Raw genomic sequence first — 12812 nt, 5'->3', positions numbered from 1 at the left:
CGAGAGAAATGGACACCGCTCCACAATAGACATTATACTGTGTGGAACAATAGCAAATAATAACATCCTCTCTAGTCATATATTAGATGATTATACGGCTTCCGACCATCTTTACTTAAAACACATCTTGTCAACAGATTCATCAAACAATGATAGCTGTAAAAAAAAGGAAAAACTCAAACTCAACAGTAAAAAATTCTCTGAAGCATATAGGCAATACACCAAGATCGCCGACCCTTCTAAAATCTCTACAATCGAAGACATAGACGCCTATATAAATTTAATATCAGAATTATTCGAAATCTCTTCACATACAATACACCAAACAATAAAACGAAGAAAAGAGGTATGGTGGTGGAACCCGGAGATCGCTACTTTGAGAAATGCTTCCATTAGCTCACGACGAGCACTACAGAGTGCTCGCACTAAATTTAAAAAACACCCCGAAAGAACAAACGAGGATGTTATCAGATGCCTAAACAGACATAATAAAAACAAAAAACTACTAAAATATGAGATCGCACGAGCTAAAAAGAAGTCCTGGAACACGCTGATTGAGGAAATAGATAATGATATATGGGGGAAACCATATAGGGCAGTAATGGGCAGGATGGCAGGAAAACCCCCCCCAAGCATTCTAACTGAAGAGGAGACCGAAGAGGTTATTAAATCCCTCTTCCAAACAACCCCTGAACCAAATTCTTCAAATTATGACACGACAGACGCACACGACGCATCCGATCACCTCTTCTCAGAAGAAGAAGTCCTAAAGGCTATGAAATCGGTAAAAAAGAAAGCACCGGGTATAGACGGGATTCCAGCAGAATTAGTACAACTACTTTCAGAAATTGCTCTACCCCACGTCACACAAGTCATTAACACCTGTTACAAGTTAGGATACTTCCCAAATTCATGGAAGAAAGGTCGACTTGTTTTAATACCAAAAAAACCTGTACCAGATGGACGTACGGGGTGGAGACCCCTCTCAATTCTATCAAACATGGGAAAGATACTAGAATATTGTTTAAAAGAGAGACTACTAGAATTCACTAGTTATGAACCAAATCAGTTTGGATTCAGACGTGGTAAAAGTACAATCCATGCCATACATGAAATAAGTAATAGATGGGATAAGGCCAGAACTAAATCCCACCATTGTGTATTAATTGCCTTAGACGTCAAAAACGCTTTTAATACTATAAAGTGGAAAAATGTTCTGAAGGCACTCACAAAAAGAGAACTTCCGAGTAGGCTCTTTAACATAATAAAAAACTATCTACAAGAAAGGTCAATAATATACACCAAAACCAATGGACAAAATGTGGAAATTAGTTTCTATGCAGGAGTCCCTCAGGGATCGGTCCTTGCACCAATGTTATGGAATCTACAATACGATGAGCTTCTAAAGATCAAACTTCCAAGAGGTGCGCATCTATACGGATACGCAGATGATGTTGCTCTGGTAGTTACAGCCTCTACCGCTGAAGATCTTTCTAGAACTTCAAATGAAGCCCTAGCAATGATCAACAATTGGTTCCGAATTAAACAACTCTCACTTGCCCATGAAAAGACGGACATGGTTTTCCTAACAGGTAAAAAATCAACAAGAGGCATTAATATCAGATTAGAAAATACAACCCTTGAGCCCAAAAAGTCTACGACATACCTAGGACTGGTAATGGAAGGGAATCGATATTATACTGGACATCTAAACTATGCTACCGCTAAAGCAACCAAGGTAGCTTGTGCCCTAAATGGAATTATGCCTAATATAGGAGGGGGATCATTCACCTCCCGCATACTATACTATACAGGGTGTCCCAAGACCCCTTCGACTCCGGGAAATGGGAGGTTCCTTAGGTCATTTGAAGCAACATTTTCCTTTGCACCAATGTCAGCCGGGGCTTTGTTTAGGAGTTATTAACGAAAAACACGGACCAATCAGAGCGCGACCTAGACGCGCGATGGCACGTTCAGCACGGCGCGCCGGGAGACGAGCGTGGTGTAACGCCGCGATGCCGTAACGAACAAGAGTTTCTCGAGATTAAGTGAATCCTCCCCGATTTGGATGAGCTTTGGATATGTTGTCAAGACCATGATTCTGAACAACATTACCCTTTACGGTTTTTGTCGGTCGGAAGAACTTTACTTGTCAATTCATATGGGTGGATCTTTTTACCCGACTTACGGCAACGTTACCCGAACGAGAGAAGAAGCAGAAACTGATTGTATTGAAAACTCACTTATTCAGCCGTAAATCCATTTGCTGCTTCGAAATGTGTGTCACTGGGTCACTCGGTGACGAACTGTACAGATGTCTTCAGGTATACGACAGTACCGAAAGCTAAGGGACGTACGGCCAGGTCGACGAACTGCACAGCCGGTGGTAGAAGGCCTAAGGGATGCGCGGTCAAGTCGACGATCCATATTTCACTTTCACTTTCGAATCGATAAATAATTCGTATGTTTATTTCACACAGATGCCTTGAAATTTTTCCACACTCACAATCACTGTTCACATTTGTCAACACATAGTTATGCACTAATAATAATTGCTTAAACTAATTAAACGATTATTTAATCTAATCACTAGACTGCGGATCTTTATGTAAAATGAAAGTTGGCTGCCGCTATTACAAGGGACAGGAGCCAGACAGATATTTGATTCTTACTGTGATCATTTTAAGAAGTTGAAAATAATACATTGATGTTCTGAAATTACTTTAATCTCTCTAGTGTCTTAAAATGCACCTACTCATGTTTGCTACAAATGCATGAAATCCGCAGTCTAGTGATTGCATTACCTGATTGTTGTGATTTGTGCAGCAGGACAAGGGATATGGCAATTATTATTAGTGCATAACTATGTGTTGACAAATGTGAACAGTGATTGTGAGTGTGGAAAAATTTCAAGGCATCTGTGTGAAATAAACATACGAATTATTTATCGATTCGAAAGTGAAAGTGAAATTCTGGATCGTCGACTTGACCGCGCATCCCTTAGGCCTTTTACCACCGGCTGTGCAGTTCGTCGACCTGGCCGTACGTCCCTTAGCTTTCGGTACTGTCGTATACCTGAAGACATCTGTGCAGTTCGTCACCGAGTGTCCCAGTGACACACATTTCGAAGCAGCAAATGGATTTACGGCTGAATAAGTGAGGTTTTAATACAATCAGTTTCTGCTTTTTCCCTCGTTCGGGTAAAGTTGCCGTAAGTCGGGTAAAGAGATCCACCCATATGAATTGACAAGTAAAGTTCTTCCGACCGACAAAAACTGTAAAGGGTAATGTTGTTCAGAATCATGGTCTTGACAACATATCCAAAGCTCATCCAAATCGGGTAGAAGATAGTACAATCGATCGATTTACAATTACAAGTTTTTACATTTATCGCGTAAACTAAAGCAGGCCGACAAAAACTGTAAAGGGAAATGTTGTTCAGAATCATGGTCTTGACAACATATCCAAAGCTCATCCAAATCGGGGAGGATTCACATAATCTCGAGAAACTCTTGTTCGTTACGGCATCGCGGCGTTACACCACGCTCGTCTCCCGGCGCGCCGTGCTGAACGTGCCATCGCGCGTCTAGGTCGCGCTCTGATTGGTCCGTGTTTTTCGTTAATAACTCCTAAACAAAGCCCCGGCTGACATTGGTGCAAAGGAAAATGTTGCTTCAAATGACCTAAGGAACCTCCCATTTCCCGGAGTCGAAGGGGTCTTGGGACACCCTGTAGAGTCATAGAATCCATCATCTTATACGCGGCACCTATCTGGGCAATAGCTGCAAGCAGACCAACAAAGGCAAAAATACTAAATAGGATCCAAAAATTTTCCTTATCCAAGGTTATAAGGGCGTATAGGACCACTTCTTTGGATGCATTATGTGTATTGGCGGGTATCCCGCCCCTCACACTTTTGGCAGAGGAAAGACGGCGTATCTTCTCAAGACAAGTAAATATCAGTAACACCATGGGAATTAACTATAAACGCGAATGCAAAAAAATTAAAGAAGAAGAAAGGAAAACCACAATGAAACAATGGCAGACACATTGGAACAATACACCACATGGACGCAATACTTACTTGCTAATACCGAAGATATGTGAATGGGCAGAATGGGGCCCTAAAACGTTGGATTTCCATCTCACTCAGATTCTTACCGGACATGGGTGTTTTATGAATTACCTTCACAAAATAGGAAAATGGAAAGATCCAATCTGCATAATGTGCAAGCAACATCCGGATAGCCTCGAACACACAGTGATAGAGTGTCCCGCATGGGAATCAGAAAGGAATGAATTGGGCCACGAAAATGGACATTTGCAATGGAAGGAGATAATAACATGGTTAAAAGACCCTATAAAGATGCCTAGACTGAGAACATTCATCAATAGGATAATGAAGAAAAAAGAAGAATGTGAACGAGAAATCCAACAAGAAGAAAGAAGACAGGAGAGACTAACCAGAATTAGGTAGTTAAACGAATAAGACACCTATAGAATCTTTTACTACGTGCAGTAATGCTTATACGCGGTCCCGCGGAGAGGGGGTTACTATAGGGTAATATTGTCTAGACTTAGGTTAGATAGAGGAGGAGGGGTTTTTAGGGGGTACACAACATCGGAGTCCCTCACGACGTACGAAAAGTATTTTCCCCTCCTCGTTAATAAAAAAAAAAAAAAAAAAAGGTTAGGTTAGGTAAGGTTAGGTTAGGTTAAGTCGGTTAGGAGTTCTTCTGATAGAAGTCCGGTTTATTTTAACGAGATTCTTTGCTGTTTCGGCCATCTTGTCGAAGTGAAAAGAAGAGTTAAATAAGCTGACAAAGAGTGAGGTGTAGATAGTTAGTTAGTTTTATTAATTCTTGTGATCAGTTCTGTGCATAAGTGTTTGTGACATTTTGTATATAATGTAGGTTAAAATAGGAATTAGATTTATCGGTTCAACACGTGCTCGGAGGGCCGCCATTACGTGATCGCCGTCTTCTTCGGTCGGCCGGGGCACGTGGTAATTAGTTGCTCGGACCCTGAAAAGAAAAGAAAAGAATAAACTAGTGATAATAGCAAAAGTAGACAGATAGATAGGTAGGGAAGGGTTTGAGAAGCCGATTTTTCCGGTTTTTGCTCAAATCGGACCCAATTGAAAGATCCAGCAGAAGGTTTAAGATAGGAAAATTTCCAATTTTTCGATCATTTTCTGAAACCCGCAAGATAGAAAGAGAGAGTCATCAGTCTCCGTACTTATCTGAGGGAGACAGACAGTAGAGAGAAAGTCTGACCCATCATCGGGTAAACTCAAATTTTTTATAAACTTAGCAGAGAGCCCCCGCGATACGCGGGCAATAAAACTGTCGGAAATTTTTTATGAAATTTTTTTACGAAGGGTAAAAAGAAAAAAAAAAAAAAAAATTTTTTTTATTTTCTGGAAAAAAGTTTCGAAATCTAATAGCGTGCTCGGATTCACTATTTTACGTCTGAACCCTATCATGTGGGTACTCAAACGATAGAGGAGGACGAGTAGAATACATATAGCGAAGAAAATAGGAAAAAATAATTTGGCGTAGGAAGTACCCCGAGTGGGTACTCAAACAATAGGAGATCCCCGGGGGAATCCGATAACAAATAAAAAAGTAGGGTTAGTTACCAAAATTCTTATTTGAGGAATTAAACCCACAGAGTGGGGTCTCTTTCGAGAGCGCTCCCCGAGGAGAGTTCATTCCTCAAACCAAAAATATAGGTCGTATATAGTGTTAGGGTTACTAGAATTTGTAAAGCTAGAGAGAGAAAATCCTGTGTAAATAGTTAATGGTTAATTAAGAGGACATATAATAAAGTGGATAAAAGCTCCGAAAGGACCAAATAAAGAGGGCGATAGTTATTTAGTACACCCTAATGAGACCTAGCGATCCTCTAGAATTCCATTATGAATCGTGATGAACCGCGCTCACCGGAGTTCTTTTCTCCGCTCGGGGAGAAACGAATGATACTTGCGGACATCCCTCCATACAGTGCGAAAAGAAAAATGAACGAAGAAGGTACTCCGGAAAAAGCTAGTGGGGTAGAAAAAAATCCAGATACAGGAACTTCGGTAGTAGGACAGGCCAATTATAACAAAAAGAGTAGGAATGAAAGAGGGGATGAGTTGAATAAGAGTATGTACAGAGGAGATGGTACAGATACTGAGGAAGAGGTTAGAATACTAGACGAGGTAAACCAATTCAAGGAGGATAGAGAATTTATAGAGCACGTTAGACTTCTCTCGGGTATATTTCATAGTGCTAAGAGGGAGGTAAACGGGATCCTTTTAGCCATAAAAAGAGGAGAGGAGCAAGAAAGTTTCGCCCAGGTCAGGGCTAGGGCCATGCAGATGAGCAAGAACCTAGAAGCCGCAGGTTACCTCTCGAAGATCGTTGAATTGTTTATAGAAAACGCAGAATTGAGACTGAAGGACAAACTCAACTCAAGGAGTAAACACTCACAGTGCTCTCCCGCGTTTTTGAGCAGATCAATGTCAGTAGGAAATAGGGAAGAGGGAAATAAGGGGGAGAAAGGGTACGAAAAGCAAAGCGAAAAAAGGGTAGGCAAGAAGAAAAAGAAGAAAAATAGTAAAGGAGATAGAACAGAAAGAGAGGAGGATTCGGAATCTCCAAACGAGGATGACGGGTTCGAAAAAGTACGTTCTAGGAGACAAAAGGAAGAAGAAAAGAAAAAAGAGAAAGAAACAGCATATAGGAAGTTAGAAGAGGAAAAGAATAGGAAGAGAGAAGAGGACAGGGAAAAAAGAAGTAGGAAACCTCCCCCTCCCCCTAAAACAGATGCCATCATAGTTAAAGCCACGACCGAGATATCGTACGCGGACCTTTTTAAAAAATTGAAAACTGACGCGGCGGATAAGTTGAAGAACATCCAGACAGTGAGAAGGTCCCGATGCGGAGATCTCATCATCGAACTGGGAAAAGATAGTAACTCAATGGCTATGGAAAATACAGTAAGGGCTGCGCTAGGTAGTGAGATCTCTGTGAGGAAGTTATCGCCGAAGATCCTTGTAGAGATAAGAGATTTAGACCCCACCTTAGAAAGAGAGGAAATCAGAAAGGAAATTGCAAAAAATATCAACGTAGGAGAGCTTATGGAATCGGAGATCGACGTAAAGGCTCTAAGATTCGGATTCGGCGGAACAAAGACGGCGATAGTGGCAGTTCCGGCGGAACTAGAGAATAAACTGGGTGACGAAGGCAGGATAAAAATAGGTTTTACAATCTGCAGAATGAAGAGAACGGCAAACATAGTGCGGTGTTACAAATGCCATGCTTTCGGACACTTTGCCTTTAACTTGTAACCGTATATTTTATTATTAATCTATTATTGAATCGAGCTAGCCAGATGGGTTGAAGATATATGCAAATCGAAGTAGTGAATTGAGAATGTGGAGTATCGAGCCTCCATGCAATGGATAGCGGATTAGTTTGGATGGAAGGTTAAACATTCGTAAGCGAAATCTGGTAAAAGGAGGGTATATTGAACCATATTTCAATATAACGACTAATTATGACTTCAAATAATGTTCAAGTGAAATACGGTAGCCACGCCTTACGCTATCAGTCTTACAGAGTTGCGACCTGCACGAAATTATTTCTACTGGACGATGATCTAACCCCGTCGGCGGATAATCGCCGAGAATCCACGTCTGGTCGCTACGCAACAATTGTTTATTTTATTATAATGAACATAACCCTCGAACTAAGTTGATAAGAATAGAGTGTTGGTCAACAGTGTAACACGTAAAGTACATTAGAGAATGAAGTTCACACAGCGTGTGAGTTAATTATATAATGAAAGTCCCGGAGGATGCGTTTTACTACCCGTGCGATCTGCTGATGACTCAGATGATACGCACTTATAGAAACGATCACGATACCTCGGAAATTCCGGAACACTTACAAGTTGCCCTTCAGCACTGTTGTGACCTCGGAGCAACTCTCAGTGTCAGTAGAGTCTCCTTGGCTGTGACGATCCAAATATTGTACCAAAAAAACCAATGATTCGAGAACCTGTCTCTCAAAGACGATCGACACAATAATGAAACCCAGTAGTGCAGAAATCTGATCCACATGGAATTTCAGATGCTTGATCTAGCGATATGACACGTTCCCGAATCTAACCGCGAATCACACACTGTTGAAGCCACTACATATATCGGAGTGTCCGCACGACGATTTTCGTGAAGTTAATACTTGGGACTCGCAGTCCAATACGATGAGAAAAGAAACCCTAATAAATTCTTAAATCCGCGCTTGCCTGTAGCAAGTTACACATTTCGGAGCGACGTTACTTTTACATCAATAATCCAACGCAAATGACTACTACGCTGTTACGACTAATTTACGCGTACGGTGATACGTTGAACTGTGCCACGAAGCGGTTTGCAATCGCGACTCCTCGGTTTGAGGCGCGTACGTAACGAGGTTGGCTAGACGGTTTGTCTAGTACAACAGGACGGTTTGGCCTCCCGAATACGCACCGGTTATCGTCGAACGGACACCTCGCGAACGCGTGCTCACTAGATCGCTTCCAGACGTAGAGTGAGTTCTCCATGGCCCTCATCGATCTCCTTCGATGATTATCGAGAGGGGATCGATGCGCACGCAACTATGATTAGTGGGGCGATCCTGCGATCCTTTTCTACGACGAGGATCGCATATGACGTCATAGATCGCCGTGGTAAATACAATTTCTACCTTATACGTTCGCGAAGTGTCGATATGTGACCGACACGGTTACAAACTGTACGGAAAACATAGGCGGGAAAGAGTTATGCAGAAGGTGCGGCACAGAGGGCCATAATATAAATGGATGCAAGGCTACCAGAAGTTGCATACTCTGTAAAAGGGCTGGCACACCGGCAGCCAGGGCGGAACACGTGGCGGGAGCCGCAGGCTGCCCCATATTTAAGAGATATATGGAAAAGGCGAATAGTATGAACGAAAACAGATATGGATAATAAGCTTAAAATTTTGCAGATTAATGTCAACCACTGTAGGAATGCGCAGCATCTCCTGGCTCAGACGGCGGTGGAGCTGATGGTAGATGCTGTCTTAATTGCCGATCCCCTGCTAAATCCGGGTCAATGGATATATGGAAAAGACAACAGAACAGCAATCTGGGTCACAGGACTTAACGGTCTATCTAGATTCGAGGACGCAGACAAGCAGGAAGAAGACTTCACCGCCATCCAGCTGGGGGACTGCGTCATTGTAAGTATCTACCTCTCACCCAGGTTATCTAACGAGGAATACTCCAACAGATTGGAACGAGTGACACTATACGCTAAAGAAAGGAAAAAAGAAGGGAAAAAAATCCTGATTGGAGGGGACTTCAATGCCCACGCTACGCCTTGGGGTTCCAAAACTACAAACGAAAGAGGAAGAATAGTGCTTGAGGAGCTTTGGAAAATTGGAATCCACCCGATAAGGCCCAGCGGAGGACCTACCTTCGTCCACGGGGCTAGAACTTCCAACGTCGATTTCCTCGCAATGTCTGTAGGTAATAATACACAAGCGAATTCACAGGTTCTGGATGTAGAAACGGACTCAGACCACAGGTACATTCTTACGAGTATCAAGATGGAGACCAGCATTCCAAAGCGAGTGGTCTTTAAGCCAAAATGGAAAGCGAACGCCGAATCAATGGAAGGAGCCAAAAGTGAACTCTCCAGGAGGATAGATGAGCAAAGCTTAGGTCATAGGGAATTCTTTAATAAAGAAGAAGAAGAAAATTTCCTCTCACTAATCACTTCTGTTTTAGATTCTAACCTTGAAAGAACGAGCAATAATGACGAGGGAAAAGACCGCAGAATCAATACTTGGTGGCACGAAGATCTAACCATCCTTAGAACCAAGGCCAGGAAGATCAAAAGAAGAATACAAAGAGAAAGAACTAAGATAAAGAACAGAGGCAAGGGAAAGGAAGACCTGGAGATACAAGAAATCATGTATAAGAACACAATAAAGGACCTAAGAAATAAGATCGCCAAAGCGAAAGAAGAAAAATGGCTGGAATTTTGCGAAGAAATCAACAAAGACGTTTGGGGGAAGCCCTACAAAAACGTTATGAATAAGGTTAAGGCAACAACACCGCCAGCTACCCTATCGGGCGATTTCATGAACAAAGTTCTGAACGGCCTATTTCCGAGGCTACCAGACGACGCTACCGAGGAGGAGTCTATGGGAAGGAAATCACAACAAGCTGAGGAAAATCTAGATGATTTCGATATGGAGGTGCAGGTAGTTAACGAGAACGAAATCAGACAAGCGGCATCTAAGATTGCCCCGAAAAAGGCTGCGGGACTGGACGGAATATCTCCCAATATCATCAAGGAGTTTGCCCTTCACAGACCGGACGCCTTTGCGGCGTTGTTCACTGGAATTTTCCGAAGAGGGATAATACCAGATAAATGGAAAATGGGAAGAACGGTCCTCTTACGTAAGCCGGGGAAGGACCCAACCCTCGTCTCCGCGTACAGGCCGATCTGCATTATAGATGCGATCTCCAAACTCTTAGAGTACGTAATAAAGGAAAGGTTCGAAGAGGCTTTGGGAGAAAACCTCTTCGAAATCGAACAATTTGGCTTCTCTAAAGGCAAATCCACCATTCACGCCATGAACGAGGTAAATAAGAAGATCAAAAGCTGTGTAGACAGACAGAGGTTCTCTGTCATGATAGCACTAGATGTAAAAAACGCATTCAATACCCTCAGGTGGAGCTAGATATTGAATGAACTTAAAAGAAGGAATGTACCAGAGTACTTGCAGAGAATAACAACTAATTACTTTAAAAATAGGAGAATTTATTGCAGCACCATCGGGCAGGAGACGGTCATGGAAGCGGAGATGGGGGTTCCTCAGGGCTCGGTGCTCGGGCCATTTTTCTGGAATATTGTGTACGACGGCCTACTGAGGTCCACCTGGCCAAAGGGATGCACGGTTATAGCCTTCGCAGACGACATCCTGATCCTGGTTGAAAGTAGCAGGATCTTGAACCTAAGGACAAGAGCTGAAACGGCGATAAAGGAAATTAGCGAATGGCTGAAGAAGGCGGGACTGGAGCTCGCACTTCAAAAAACGGAAGTGATGTTCACCAATGGAAAACGAATACCAAGTAACTTTGTTTTCAGGCTAGATGAGGAGACGATTCAGCCTACTAAGTCGCTGAGGTATCTCGGGGTAGAGTTTGATAGTAGAAGACAGTTCAGACAGCATATCCAGAAAACAACCGATAAAGGAGTGAAGGTGATGGCGGCCCTATCCAGGCTCATGGCTAACCAGGGAGGCCTAAGGCACCACGCCAGACGTTTATACTTCCGGGTTCTGGAAGCTATTGTACTATACGGGGCACCAATATGGGCTGAAGCGGCCAGAATAGACGCGAACTGGAAGATTTTAAGAGCTACACAAAGGTTAGGCTTGGCGAGAGTAGCATCCGCTTACAGGACGGTTCCAATGGAAACTCTCGCCGTTCTCATCGGAATCGTGCCCTGGAACTTGAAAATAAAAGAAAGAGAGAACCTACTTCAATGGGAAGTTGCCCTTGGAACGGCACCGATAACAGAGGAATATTCCAGAACAAGAAGAAGCACAGTCAGAAGGCATCCAGAGGGGTTTTATAGAGACGTTTCGCCGGAAGTCCTGGAACTGAGAGAGCTACAAAACTTTTCGTTCTCGCACGAGAATGCAAGAATCCCTGATCTAGGGGAATTCCTAAGAACTAGAGAGGCAGAAGAACCCGCCGATGTTAGGAAGAGAGCAATCAGAAAATGGTTAAAAAAAGTGGCAGCGGAACGATCAATGGAGCAGTGGCAGAAAGACTGGACAAATGCTACAGTTGGAAGATGGACGCATACCTTGATCCCGAACATCGAGAAATGGATAAACAGGAAACACGGCAGTCTGAATTTTTATCTAACGCAGGCAATTACGGGACATGGTGTATTTAATAAATTCAGATTCAAGATCCGAAAAGCTGAAAACAGCGGCTGCTGGTATCATCAGGACATAGAAGATTCGCCAGAACACACCCTATTCCAGTGTCAGCAGTGGGAGGAGGAGAGGACTATCCTGAGGGAGGAGCTAAACATCAAGACGGGAACGGTCTCACCGCAGGAACTAATGCAGAAAATCTTGCAGGAGGCTAAGTATTGGAACAGTTTCTCAAAATTCTGCTCCAAGGTTATTAGAGCAAAGGAAGAAGAAGAAAGAAGAAGAAATAGAGAGAAAGAGGGAGAGGGAAACACAGATATTGTAGATTTGTCTTTTCTTTCTGCCTAAAATAGATTCAAGGACACCTGAAAGCAACTGAGCAAAGGGCCAAGTGGCTGAGCTGGTCTACCAAGGAGAGGGTGGAGAAGCTGCAAAGGAGTGACACGGAGAAAAACTGATGGGCGCCGCCAAAAGGACTGCGACAGGCTCCACGAGCGGACCCGGTCTTGGAGGTTAGCAACCTGAAAGGAAAAATCATACGTCACCTGGAACAGCTGAATCCACCATCCGAGAGGACACCTTAACAGCAGCAGCGGCGGCAGCAGTAACATCGAAGAACGAGATGAAAAAGAAAATTTAGTAAACAGTAAGGAATAGAAAAATTACGTAAAAGTCAGAAATTGTTAATAAGAAGTATAACGGAAATAGAGCATTCCATACGGAATCCAAAATCTCTCTCTCTAGCTAGTAGGATAAAATAGTAATATTTAAGATAACGACAATAGACTATAATTGGACTAAGCTATATGTAGACTAAAACAAAATAGAATAGAAAAGTGT

This window comes from Lasioglossum baleicum, unplaced genomic scaffold (genome assembly GCF_051020765.1).
Source record: "Lasioglossum baleicum unplaced genomic scaffold, iyLasBale1 scaffold0086, whole genome shotgun sequence".
NCBI classification, from domain to species: domain Eukaryota; kingdom Metazoa; phylum Arthropoda; class Insecta; order Hymenoptera; family Halictidae; genus Lasioglossum; species Lasioglossum baleicum.
This window is presented reverse-complemented; position numbering follows the sequence as displayed.